The sequence below is a fragment of the Leptopilina boulardi genome, unplaced genomic scaffold (assembly GCF_019393585.1).
Source record: "Leptopilina boulardi isolate dan_hultmark-lab unplaced genomic scaffold, ZJU_Lbou_2.1 LbouV2_408, whole genome shotgun sequence".
Classification (NCBI taxonomy): Eukaryota; Metazoa; Arthropoda; class Insecta; order Hymenoptera; family Figitidae; genus Leptopilina; species Leptopilina boulardi.
In genome coordinates, this window is record NW_026137983.1 from 1,107,520 (window position 1) to 1,122,571 (window position 15,052).

The following is a 15,052-nucleotide window of genomic DNA, read 5'->3' on the forward strand; positions in this document are numbered from 1 at the left end:
AAATTAGTTGTAAATTCAATGTCAGGATTCATTCATGAGTGCTTTGCTTCCTGATTATATGTAATTAGCAATTGTAATAGTTTCCTCGCACAAAGAAAAATTAAATTAATGCATGCATATACAGTATACATAAGTGTGTTTCATCTTTTATTAATTTATTGTATATATTAATATTCAGTCGTGTAGATTCCTCAATTATTTAACAGTACAACAATTGTATAATTGAGAATTAAATAATTTATAGCATCAATTATATATTAGAAAAAATTGTAATTATTGCTATATTATATAATTATTTTGTAAATTTAAAAAAGTAAATATATATATGCATTTATTTTTGAATTAAATATATATAGAATTTAAAAGAAAGAATACATAATCCATTAATATTGAGTCGAAAAAATTTTTTTTCTCAATATTATGTCAACCTAGAAGTATATACATGTCAATTTGGGTCAATCACGATTGGCGGCGCTGCCAAAGAATGGACCAAGTAAAAACTATATGGTCTCAATTTTCCGCGCTGTAGAATTTCATGGTCTAGATTTGACAGAAAATAAAATTTCTTTAAAGTTTTAAAATAATGAAAAATAAATTAAATTGCTTTCTTCATTATTAATCTTCTCTCCTTTTTATGAACTTTGTATAAATTTAATTTAATATAACGCAAACTAAAATAAATTTAACGAAAGATTATATTTTGACTCAATTATAATTTTTTCTAAAATGTATTTAAATCTTCAAAAATTAATTAATATTTTTTTATAAATATTTTTGTTTGCGTTAAAAACAAAAATTATTTTCCGTTAGAAGTTAATGTTACAGTCACCATCCTCTCTTTAATAATATAATCGTCGCATCAAAAGGAAAATATTTTGATATCAGAGTATATATTATTTCAGGTATTGTTATTAAAAAATAACATAGATTAATAAAAAAAAAAAATTTCTTAAAATTTATTTTTTCAGGAGAAAACAATTTTTTTTATTAAAAAGAGATAATTATAATTTTTAATAAATGTTTATAAATAAAAAGACATAATTTATTAGACTTTTAAGAGAACAAGAGAAGCGTTCTAAGAATATGAAAATTAATTCATAACATTTGGTTTCGCTTTTAAAACCCGTAAGCTTATGCGACACGCACTACAGTTTAACTCAATGAATTTTCGATAAAAATAGATCGAGTGTCTGCAACCCTATAGACGCAAACATATAATAATTTTATAATTATACTGTTCAATGTGATATATAGTCTTTCCGTTTTGTCCTACTTAAATAAACTTTTCTCATCCTTTATTTTCGCCAAGTGTAAAAGTAAACTTTTACACAATTTAAAATATAAATAAAAAAATATTAACAAAATAATTGTTTGCTTTAGTTATTAATATTACGTTAAGTATAGTAGATGTTTATATTAATTTTCCTCCAATGAAAATCTCACTTATAATAGTAAAACGATGCCAAACATAATTTTTAATTTTCGATTGAAGAAAACACTTTTTTTAGTCTTGGTCTTGACATAAATACCGCTTAAAATAACTCGAAAAAAAATGATTCCAAATTTAGTTTCTGATAAAAAAAAAAGTCAAACCTATGAGTAAATTTTTAATATATTTTAATAATCTAAAAGCAAATTGTAAAAAACTTGTTTAAATAAAAAAAAAATGCGTAGAACATGATTAAGTTGTTGTTATTATTGATTCCTAAATAATTTATTCATATAAAGTATGAATTTGTTGGCAAATCGTTAATTAAATATGAAAATTTACTTTCTTGGAAATTAAAATTACACGATATACGCAATTGTTGCTTCTTTTTATTTTTTTGCAAAATTCAATTTGTCCAATGACTCATTATTGATTATTATTATTGAGTTAAACAAACAATTTGATATGAGTCAACATTTTTTCTTCTTCTTCTTCTTCTTAATTATTTATGAAAATATATATTGGATCTAGTAAAAAATTTAATTATTTTAAATAATAACCAAAATAATTTAAGCCTAAAAATTTTTAATTAATTAAAATTAATCAAATTTTTATCGTAAGTAATTAATGAAGATTAACGATATATTAATTGTTTTCATTAAATAATTTTTATAGCGCATAAATGCTTTTAATTTTTATATGATCAAAATTTGATACGATTTTAGATTTAAAAAAAAAAATAAGGACTTAAATTGCCGGAAATGTGAAGAAATATCATTTTTTTTCTAGGTGTGTATTGTCTATGCGCAATAAAAGGTCTTTGTTCGACTTATACTTCGCATTAAATGAGAGGCAAAAAAAAGGATGGGTGGGGGGGGGGGACAGGGGATAAATTTACCGTAAGCGCATCAAACCAGCGTCCCTTCCATATTATGAGATAAGCGATACGCGTCTTTCAAACTCCTTTTTCATTTTCCCCGAGACAATAAATTTCACAGGATAAAAAAATCAAAAGCATAAAAAAAAAGTTAAAAGCTTCTAATAAAAAGAAGTCCATCATTAACGATTTCACAATAATAATCTTAGATTTCAAAAGATATGAAAATAAACTTTAATAATAATTCAAGTATCGCGACACTATACAATTCAATGTCAAAAAATTGTAAAAAATTGATTTCCTTTCTCGATAAAGTTATCCTGAAATTTTCGTTAATATAGCGCGAATGATAAAGCAAAATAGAACATAATCATCGCGGTGTTATAAAATAATTAATTTGCTGAATCATTTTGGTTTTTAATGCAAAAATTGTCGGTAATATAAAATTTGTTGAAAATTCATTGGGAGGAAAAATGTAGATTAAGGTCAATTCTAATTGTGTTCTATTTAAAGTATTAAAAAAAAAAAAAAGAATGTCAAAGAACCATTAATAAATAAGGTATAATAATTTCATTAAAATTTTAATTTAATCAAGTATAACAAAAAAATTATACAAATATTTATTCATTTTATCTATCACTAATTATAATCGTTTAATTGGCAAAAGGATTATTAAGTATATATAAATATCTATATTAGGGTATGATAATTAAAAATGAAATCAATTTTTTGAAAATACATCTATATATCTGCGTGCCATCGTTAATTAAAGTATATAATAATAAAAATCAGATAAAATAAAATCAACGTTATATATACGAGTGCTTTATTTCTTATCGAATTCGGATAAATTATTGTTCCAGAATACTCTGCACTCGAAACATTTTTATAAAGATAGACAATGCTTATCTCGATATTTCCTTAATAACATTTCTAAGTATTTGATATTAGTCGCTGATAAAATAAGATGAAAATAGAAAATAGTGAGACACTTCAAAAAGCCACGTTTATTGCAAAAAAAAAAAAAAAAATTAACTAAAATATATTTTACATATCATTCTTCAAGTTTAAAGCTTTTCTTATTTGATTGTTGTGATTTTTACAAATAATTATTCTCCGCATGTTTTCTTGCAAAATATTTGATAGATTGAACTAAAATTTTTTTTGGAGAATTCAAAAATAGAACAAGAATTTTTTTGTCAAGTACCAAAGTTTATTATAAAGTTGTTTCTTTAAAAATTGTTTATCATAAACATTGTGTAGTTCAGCTTTGTAATTTATTGATTAATAAAAACTATAAGAAATATTTTTCAGGCAAAAAATTATAGAATTTTTCATTTAAAACATAAACGTTGCGTACTTGAGTATCGTAAATATTAATATATAATCTGGCACATGACAATGAATCCTTATATGTACTATTTTTGAGTTCTTCACAAAAATTTTATCTTAATCTATCAAATATTTTGCAAGAAAACCTATACGGAAAATATTTATAATGTGAAATCACAATAATCACATAGTCATAAAAAGTCAGAATAAAATATTTTGCATCGTTTTTTTTTTTCTTTATTTTTGATTTCTGCATGATTTATACAAGTTTATGTTCCAATATATAACATCTCAGCAGTTTTTTTTTTTTTTTTGTCGACATTTATTCAGGTAATAAAACTGACCTTGACTTTTTTTTTTATATTACGCTTCTTGCAATCGAAAACTGTTTTAATAATACATGGGCAACACTGTAACTGATCATTACACAAACTAACATAAAATATGTTTGTGATTTTGTAAGCATCATGAATTGGAAAATTGATTTTATTGAATATAGGGAGAAAAAAAAGGTGCCTGACAAAGAATATGGAACTGACTTGCTGTTTTTAAATCCTTTTTTTCTTTTTTTTTTTTTTTGCTGTCAGAAGTCTTGAACGTGAATTGCTTAAGAATTTTTTTTTTCTCTTTTCATACGTGATGTAGAAACAAAAACAATGAGAAAAGAGTGTCATATTTATATGAAAATACATGTGACCTTAATCAAAAATTATTCTAGGGTGAGAAATCTGATTATGAAATCATGAAAGATTTTGTTCTAAAGTTTTTCTTTTATTTTCATTGAATGACATTCGTCACGAGAAATTCTCATGATGATTAGAATCAGTATTCAGCATGAAAGAGGAATTTAAAAAAAATAAAAAAATTCTTTTACTAATCAGTTTATTTACAGTTAAAGGATCAGGATAAAAGTAACATTGCTTTCATGATTCTTGATTTGTATAGATGAAAGCATTCGATGTCGGTAACAACCTGCATTGCGATGTACTAATTCTCATCAAGTTTATTTATAAGGTAAACATGCAATTCGATCTTCCTCTCAACTAAAATCACATTATACAATTTTAATCGAAGTGTAATAATATAGAAAATAATAATAATTAATGCAGAGAAATTGATTATTCCGATCATCGATTTAATTGGTTTTGAAATTTTTGAAAAAAGGTACAACTATTTTTGATTTAGATGCGCAGCAAAAAAAAATCTTTATACTTTTATCTAATTGCAAATTAACAAAAATTCATTTTGATTACACAATCAATGAAGAATCATATCGTTGTGAAGAAAGAAAAAAGATTGTATAAATAAATCATAATTTATTAATTTTGTACAGCAGGGTGATTAAAAATGACTGACAGAAGATTTTGTATACATGAAAAATAAAGTATAACGATATTTATTAAATATTGATTAAGCAATCAATTTAGGATTTACAAGGAAGAAGCATAAAATATTATTACAATAAAGAAAATTTGTAATTAAATTCTGAACAGCAGGAAGATAACGACACAAGAAAGTTAAAAATCTGTTGTTTTCTTAAAAAAAAAAAATTTCCATTTGTATATGAAACCTAACTGATTTTTGTCTAATGCAGCAGGAGGATTATTAATAGAAGGGCTGTATCTTTTTTCAATTTTTTTATAAAATCAAAAAACCCGTTAAACACGTTTCTATTTTCTTATTTTTTTGCATCGAAAAAAAATATTATTTTATAATAATTTAAAAAAAAGTTACAGACAATTTTAGGCATCGCGACACACGGACAGAATATCCTCTTTTTCATGGAAATGCCCAGAATTATCTACAAGACTATTTTTTTAATATATTTTAATTACTTTACAAAAGCTTTTAATTTTCTAAATTGATTGTAACTAGCTATCAAGAAATTTATGAAAAACATTAGCTCCAAAGTGTGATATTGAATAGCGGATGAAAAAATAGATTTTTAACTAATTAAAAAATCAGTTAATTATCACACCGATATGATGAAACAAAGTGATTTTTAATGAAGATAAATCGTAATTCAATGATTTTGACATTAATAATATGAAAAATTAAATAGGAAACAAACAATTCTAATTATTATGATAATCAAATAAAATTTTAATGGTTATCATAGGAGGTACAATATAATTGTAATAATATTTTATCTATTGGTAGTATTAGGAAATTTATATATATATATATATATATATATATATATATATACAATGTAATTAAAATTAATTGCCTAAAGAATTAGTTTTAGAGAATAAATTATATACACCGAGTATATGAGATTAAATTTATTTGATTCATTCATAAAACTCTGTTAGGGGTGATTCTTTTATATATATGTATCACGTATTTTGTGAATGTTCATCTTACAATGGATCACGACTCAAACACTTCTATTTATCATTACTAACAGGTGGTTTTGTGAAATTAATGCCAAATAAAAATTTATTTCATGTTTGCCTAAAGTTATAGTTGACATTCCAGTTTTTATAATGACGTCTGGGAAACAAGACAAAATTTTTTGTTATCTTAAAACTACAATTGTAAATTTTTAATCTTTGAATTCTTATGTTTTTTCTTTTGACTTTATTTCTCATTGAAATTATTGTTTCATGAGTTTGAATTTTTTTAAGCTGCTAATTAGAAAAATTTGTTTGTCTCTTCATATAAATGAAACTAGAAATATATATTTTTATTGTGAAATCATACATAATGACAATAATTAGTATAAGAAATAAAATAATAAAGAGCCAAAAGTTTTGAACGTTCAAATGAATGAAATATTTTTTTTCAATCTACAAATTATTAAAAATTATGATGTTAATGTAAATTAAACAACTATTAAATTAAAAAAACTACTTTTTACATTTTTTAAAACAATATTTTATAATAAAATTCGTACTTAAAGAAGTTACAAAAAAAATTTTGTTCATCAAAACTTTTGTCTCATAAATAATAATAATTAATTTGGTTATTCAAAATAACTACTAAATTACTGGAATAAGGCGGGAAAATATTATATACTATTTTCTAAATGTTTATTTTATATAAAAATAACTATTGAAAAAAATGTGTTTTTGCAAAAATATTTACAGTATACAACTATATATATACAATATTTGATATTCTGAAAATAACTATAACTATATTGTGAATCATTGCTCTTTCATTCAAAGAGACAAATATACAAACAATTCAAAACTATTGGAACAAGAATTTGATACTTTCAAGGCAAGTAACTTTTATTGTGAATCATTGCTGTAAAATTAATACAGAGGATAAAAATATTCTCTATTTTTGATATTTAGCCAATTTGAAAAAATATTAGATTATCAATTTTCATACTATTTAAGAAAAATCAAATACGGAAAAAAAAATTGATGAAATTATTTTTTAATTTACGTATTTTTTTTTTTTTAATATGATTTTTAAATTGTCTTTCAGAAAATGGTTATAAAGATAAGAGAATATGATTCTCTTTTAATGGGTGTAAATTGTTCATTCCTATAATTAGATTAAATTGAATTTAGTTTAAAGTATAATTAAAAGTGTATTGTTAAATTTTTTTCACATGATAAAAATAACATTGGATTGAATTTCAATTGAACACTTAACTACCTCAACATGTGTATATAGTATTCTTTTCATCCGTGTCTAAAGTCAGTTTGTGATCGGTCGTTCACCTTGAGAGATCTGAAGAGACAGGACTATAAGGCCATGGACATGTTTTTTTTTTGCAGTATGAAAACTGCATAATAAACGTAACGAAATTTTTATTTAATAATCATATTAACAACATCAAAAGAATTTTCCATATCCTGCTTTAAATATTAAGTTATATTTAAATACACAATAATAATGAAATTCAAATAAAATTTTCCAAGAATTTTTATTTATTTATTTTTTTTTAAAGAATACTAAATTTATTTATCCAAACAAAAAAATATATAAAATATTTTTATTTTGAACTAATATAATAAAAAAGAAAAAATTAAACAGACTTAGTGTTATATATATATACATATATTTTGTAATTATATATTAAAACGAGAATCGAAATTATTCACTTCATTGAAACATGTGTGTGAATAATAAATTAATAATCCATACTTATTTAAAATACAATTAATGCAATTCTCTGTACAAGGTAGATAACGTTGTTTACATTTTCAAAGTACATATGGAAATACGCACCAAATATTGTAAGTATCTTGGAAAAAAAAAAGAAAAAAAAAATTTATTCTATCAAGAATTGTTATCAACATTTCCACCGGTTGAAGACAACTTTTTAATCTCATTTTAGTAAGAATAAAAATCAATATTTGCGTCTTTTATGCGTACAATTTCATAATTAATATTTAAAAAGGCGCAATTTTTTTTTTCTTTATATTATGAAAATTTAAAAATAATATATTATTTTACACATAATGGTTATATATTATTAATCACAAAAACTGGTAAATAGAACTTGTTTAAAAAAAAAATTTATAAATTGTATAACACACGTGAGAAATATCGTTTTGTAACACGTGACACCGTCAAAAATGATTTTTTATTTTATCAATATTTTCTCAACTGGAAATTAGTGGAAAAGAATTAGTTTATGTTTTTGGAGCATGCACTTATAATATCCGTTTTATATATGTATACATATATATATATATATTTTATGCATGTATCAGTTAAATCTGATTTAGTTGTTATTTGGAGCACGTATTTTATTTAAATGAATTGCTCTTAAAAAAAAATAAAGTTTCAAACCGCAGTATATACATACATATATATATATATATATATATATATATATATATATGAATTCAGTGAAATGGATTGATGAAAAACAAGTTTTCACAAATGTCATCTTAAATGACAAGTGATGAAGAAAAGAAAATTAAATTTCATACACGATTCCTATAATTTTTCATTCATCTCGATTGAATATTTCTCGCAATTGCATATGTAAATACAGAAAAGTATTAAACAATTTTCTTAAAACGTGTTTTCCAGCTATACAGACAAGTGGTACAGAGAGGATATAATTCCGCGCATCATTACTCAGGCGTGTCAACATTACCGGTTCAATATCGAGATCAATAGGTAAAAAGTGCCTCTTTGTGAGAAAAAAAAAATTAATCAACGATAAAGACATTAAAACAAAAATTTTTTTTTATAAAACAATTTTTTTAAAAATGAGAAAATTTTTTTTTTTTTTTAAATAAGATAAACAAAAAATTTACCTGGACTGAGTAATATATATATATATATATATATATATATTAGAAGAGTTTGACTATTTAGAAAAATTGATTTGACAATTTCTCCAAAATGGAAATCAACTTTGAGCGGTTTTTCTATTTACACTGAAAATCGTTGTCTATATGTCCTTTTTTCTTTTATTTATTTTATTTAGAAAAAAGTTAAAAATACAGCGACTATCACTTTTTTTTTTGCAACACGCTCAGCGTGCGCGACACCAACGGCGGGTAATGCGCGACTGAAGCTATAGACAATTTCAAACTGTACAAACCGCACTGGCACACACAGGTTCTTACTACTTAGCTTGAGTCAGTATGACGTAGTCAAGGGAATACACCTCTGATACGACGTACAGTATGAATCATTAATAGCGACAAAAATAACGCTATAGAATCTAATGTTTGACCATTGACGTGAACGTCCCGATAATAAGCTCTATGCAAAAACTTTATATTACAGAGAAGTTTTTCTTTTTATATGTATTATAACTATATAATGATTTTATCTTACAAAAATATATAAATTTCTCACAATTATAAATATTATATATCCCACATAGCACCCAATACCCAAAATTCCTTGAAACTTGACAGAACCTCACACGGCGAGATTAGGAAACTTCAGTGGCAAGGTTCATACAAGTTTGTGTCGATGTTTAAATGTCCACATGAAAAGAATATTTACACGAAACTTTGAGGGAATATTACCCTATAAATATTCACGTGCAATGTTCAATCAATTCTACCTATACTTATTATAAAGAAATTTTTATAACTATAGGCGAAAATGTACTGTCAATATTGATACAACATTGACTGAACATTGCACGTGAATATTTATATAGTATAATATTCCCTCAAAGATTCGTGTAAATATTCTTTTCATGTGGACATTTAAAAATCGATACAAACTTGTATGAACCTTGCCACTGAAGTTTCCTAACCTCGTCAATGATTGTGAGGTTCTGTCAAGTTTCAGGGAATTTTGGGTACTGTGTGGGATATATTTTTTTTAACTATTTATTTTGTCAATGGACAAAATCGGATTTTATCGGCAGGTTCAGCAGAGAGGAAGCGCCACCATGAAAAAATGGCAACGATGATTAGGGTACGGCCACAAAGTCGTAATGGTAACGTATAATGGAGCGGTCACACCTCGGCTGCAGAAGCAGTTGCCCATGGCAACCGTGTGAGAGTAAGAGAGATAGAAGATTTTCCATCTCTCTTACTCTTACATGGTTGCCATTGGCAACTGCTCCTGCAGGCGAGGTGTGACCGCTCCATAAGAGTGTGTGAAATAAAAAAATTCTTTATTTCTCTTTCTCTTACGTTACCATGACGACTCTACTTAAGTATAGCTGAGCCTATGAATTGTGGCCGTATCTTGTCACAGTGATAAAATGAAATTTTATTTCTTAATTTTTAATTGAAAATTTGATAATTTAACCACAGCAAAAAATAAACAGTCAATAGCTGTCACTATAAACAGCTGAAAAATCCAGTTTTATTGTGATCGGCTAAACTGCAATACGCCATCTGGTGGGGACCCATTCTCTCCCTCCATTTTATTTCTTTGTCTCTCTTCAATTAATAGGTTAGAAAGAGTAGAAACAACAAAATAGAGGGAGAGAATGGGTCAAAGTTACTAGATTGTTACTAGACCACCGTTCCCAATAGCGACAGTTGCTTATTTGGTTTTTTGTCGCCACGAATTTTTCGCCTCATGAAAATTTTCCTTTAAGGCCAACGCACAATAGGTTCGCGAACGTGAAATTCGTTCGCGAACGAATCGAACATAACCTCAATTAATTGAAAAATGCATTAAATAAGGTTATGTTCGATTCGTTCGCGAACGGCATTCGCGAACGAATTTCACGTTCGCGAAGCAGTTGTGCTTAAGCCTTTACGGATTTTAGTAGGTCGAGGCTGACACTAGTTTGACAGTTTGTTTTTTGTTTACCAACCCCACATAAAGGCCTAAGCAGAATAGAAACGTAATCGGAATCGTAATCGCAAACGCATTCGGAGGAATGAGTTAGAGAAGGATAGACATATTGTTTGTCCTTCTCTAACTCATTATTCCGGTTGCGTTTATACGATTACGATTACGTTTCTATTCTGCGTTGGCCTTTAACCTTGGCATGCGGAAACCAATGTATCTGTATGCAAATTTCACAAAAGTCCCTATACGTAAAAAAATCGTGAAATTGTAAACAATGCATAATTTACGTTTGAAGACTCTAAAATATACGAATTTAACAAAAAAAGTATTTTTCAAATCACTTGAATTTGACTTATTTTGCACGTTTTTTCTTTATTTCATATCATTTTGTTTTATATGATACACTCAATTCAATAAACTAAAATTATCTTGTGTACGACAAGCGTAAAAAGCGAAATAAGCGAGTGTCGCTGTGAAGTTGGATTTCTTAATCGTAAATGAGTTCAATTGTAATTTAAAAATAAAAAAAAATTTTATTATCGCTGCGACAGAATCAGAGTGATGCTAATCGTCCCTGCGATTTTTTCGTCTCATGAAAATCCACCTTCACTGACGACAGTTTCAGAAAACAATTTGTTGTGTCACTAATATGTTTCTGTCATTACTCAACCTTATTTGACAGAAGAGAGTGTTATATAACTTAAAAATACGTTGAAAACTTAGTGAAAAATATACCATAAGTATTATTCACTTGAAATACCAACACAATAATTGTCATGAATTATCTTTGTGAAAAACTTTCTTCTTTTCTGTTTACCTTGATTACAAGATTTCAATATGTCACAACATAACCTAAAATGTTATCATATTTCCTTTTATAGAATCGTTAAATTCAAATATCACACTAAATTACTAATTTTAAGTAAAAATTCCCGAAAAGTTAGAATATTATTTTTTCATTGCGTGATCTTTGTCAAACGCTCCTAAAGTCAATTAAGAAATAAGAAAAAAAAACATTAAAATTTATACATTTTTTAAAACAAAAAGTACAAAGATTTCGAAAAAAATTATTATAAAAAAAAATGTATAAAATTATTATAACAGATTGGTAAAAAAAATTTTAATAAAATCATGCAGCTCTTTTTCGCAGAGTACCAAAAAATAAAAAAAAATTAAGTCATATGAAAAAATTCAATTCTGACGCTCATAGACTACTGAAAATATATAAAATATTAATGTATTATTTTTTTATATCCATAAAGATATTAATAATTTAAAGGCCATATATCAGGTTATTACATTACTATATAGCAACTTGACTATACATAATTGGTACCGTCTCGGTAATTCGTTACTTTAACCAAATAATGTTTTTATAAGGTATAGACCGAAAAAAATGTTAACAAAATCGATTGAAGTGGGATAACAAAACTTTTTTAAGTGAATAAAAAAACCTTATTGATATTTTTTGTTAGGACAAAGGAAATGTTTTTGTTAGTATATATATATTTTGTTATTCATTTTTTCTTTATAACAACCTAGGGTAAACGTGGATACACAGAAAAAAATGTATTTGATTCAAATATTTCAAATTATTTGAAAAATATTTAATTGGTTTAAATATTTTTTATTTGGATCAAAAAAATATGTATTTGATTCAAATAACTTGAATTATTTAAATCGCATTTATTAGAACCAAATAAATCGTATTTAGTTCAATTAAATAATAAGTAATTGAATTGAATAAATGGAATATCAAATATGTGATCTTATCTTTCAGTGTCCGACTACTCCTGCTTATACTCCCCCCCCCCCTCTCTCTCTCTCTCTCTCTCTCTCTCTCTCTCAATATATATATATATATTTTTTTTTTTGTTGGCTCAACAATAAGTGCCGCAAAGAAAATTATTTTGTTAACAAGAAACTATTATTTTTCTCAGTATAAATAAGACACTTTTTTTCACTAATTTTCATTGTCTATGATGCAGTTCTTTGACCTCATCAGTACAATTACGATTCTGTGTCGCATAAAATTACGCAAATTATAATAATCTTTTGTTTAAAACAGATTCTGAAAAGAATTTTAAATATTTCAGGGGTAATAATTACTTATCTAAGGCATCATTTAAGTATCAGTACTGTTATTACTGAAACAGAAAAAAACATGTAATTTATTTTTACTATAAATAATAAATTTATTACACTAAATCTTTATAAAAAAAAGATTAACGTATTTTTTTTATAAAAGCTCAAATTTTTGAGTTATCAATTTTTAAAAATATAGTATTTTCGAGTTCTTTAAAAATAGACCTAATTTCAATGACATCTAACTCTAAAATTATTAAATGTAGGAATTATGGCCAAAATATAAAAAATTTTCAGTTTTTCATCGACTTTCAAAATATGTTCAAAAAGAATTCACTTTGTTTATTAAAAATGACGATTTTTAATAAACAAATTAATTTTTTTTAAATTTGGACACAATTTTTTTTACTTTTTTTTTATTTTTAAATACCTACATGAAAATAATAAGAAAATTTTGTAATAAGTTTTTGAGTGAGCCCGATAATCCTATTTGTATATATATATTTTGTTTAACCAAACTTTTTTTTTATTTTTTTTATTTTTCGAAATAAAATCCACTTTAATTTGCTTTTCTATGAGTTAAGTAAAGATTTGACCAAAAAACTTTTTATTTCGAAAAATAAAAAAAAGGAATGAAAAAAACAAATTTTGTTTTGCGTACATTTTAAATTTGTTTAAAATTTTAATTAAAAATTTTGAATTTGTATTTGCTTTGTTAAAAAATATAGTATGAAAGTACATTCGAGAATAAAATATTAATAAATTTAATAAATAAAAGCCTTTACCAGATGTTTCTAATTTATATAAAAATAAAGATTGTAAAGTGACCTCCAAATTAAATGTGATGCGGGTAAATTTCTAAATAATTTACATTAAAGCGGGAAATAGAGTATTAAGATGGATTCCGATAATAACTTATATGTTTTATAAACAATATGTATTAGAATTTTGGAAAAAATTATAGAAAGAATAACTTTGTGTTGAATTTTAAATATATATTACATTAAAAATATATTTAAAATATTATTGACAAATACATAACTTTTTATTTAAAAAAAATTTTAATTAAACAGAATTTTCACTTAAACTAATTTTATGTGATTCGAATTTTTAAATGACAAAAAATTTTAATTTGTCTGAATTTTTAATTGGTAGATATTTAAAGACGCTGAATTTTCATTTGTCCGAAATTACAAATGGCCGAACAAACAATTAACAAAATGATTTCGGCGCACTTTTTAAAATTGACCAATAAGAATTCATCATGAAAATCGTGAATGCTCAATTTGAACAATTACGCCAAAATCTTTCTTTCGACTGTTTGTTCGGTCATTTGTCATTTCGGACAACTTAAAATTCGGTAAATTAAAATTTCTGTAATTTAAAACTTTGAATCACATGAAATTCGATTGCATGAGAATTCTGTTAAATTAAAATTCTCTTAAACAAAAAGTCATGTAAATTAGGTCCGTGAAGTTCACATCGATTACAATCATCAAAAATTTAAACACCAAGATACTGCATAAAGTCAATTTTCTTATTCTACTGGGATCTGGCTGTCAATTTTTTTCTACACTTTTGGGTGTATTTTGTGCAAGAAATTGCAGTAAAATAGTCTGCCTAAGAAAAATTGAATTTTTTTGAAAATTTCTCTTTTACGAAAAACGCTTTAAAGGTCATAAAAGTGGTCTTCCTCTACTCGGATCTGGCTGTCAATTTATTTCTACACTTTTGGGTGTATTTTGTGCAAGAAATTGCAATAAAATAGTCTGCCTAAAAAAAATTGAATTTTTTTGAAAATTTCTCTTGTACGAAAAACGCTTTAAAGGTCAAAATAGATGTCTTCCTCTACTCGGATATGGCTGTCAATTTTTTTCTACACTTTTGGGTGTATTTTGTGCAAGAAATTGCAGTAAAATAGTCTGCCTACGAAAAATTGAATTTTTTAAAAAAAATTTTTTTGACGAAAAACGCATTAAAAGTCAAAATAGGTGTCTTCCTCTACTCGGATCTGCCTGTCAATTTTTTTCTACACTTTTGGGTGTATTTTGTGCAAGAAATTGCAATAAAATAGTCTGCCTAAAAAAAAATGGAATTTTTTTGAAAATTTTTTTTTGACGAAAAACGCATTAAAA

At 25.1% G+C, this 15,052-nt stretch overlaps 2 protein-coding genes and 1 long non-coding RNA gene across 3 annotated transcripts in view; 1 reads left to right on the top strand and 2 right to left on the bottom strand.

The window, feature by feature from the left end:
* LOC127289365 (uncharacterized) overlaps window positions 1-9,146 on the bottom strand; it is a 47,357-nt gene extending 38,211 nt beyond the window's left edge. The window contains exon 1 of the mRNA XM_051317259.1: window positions 8,873-9,146. The gene's annotated coding sequence lies outside the window, so the exon portion shown is untranslated. The remainder of the gene's footprint in view (window positions 1-8,872) is intronic.
* The window catches only part of LOC127289356 (28S ribosomal protein S31, mitochondrial), a 271,935-nt gene that overhangs the window by 102,028 nt on the left and 154,855 nt on the right, over window positions 1-15,052 (bottom strand). The gene's annotated exons all lie outside the window — the stretch shown is intronic.
* Window positions 7,145-15,052, top strand: part of LOC127289366 (uncharacterized) — a 51,111-nt gene continuing 43,203 nt past the window's right edge. The window contains exons 1-2 of the long non-coding RNA XR_007844155.1: window positions 7,145-7,396; window positions 8,643-8,732. This is a non-coding gene — a long non-coding RNA (uncharacterized LOC127289366). The remainder of the gene's footprint in view (window positions 7,397-8,642; window positions 8,733-15,052) is intronic.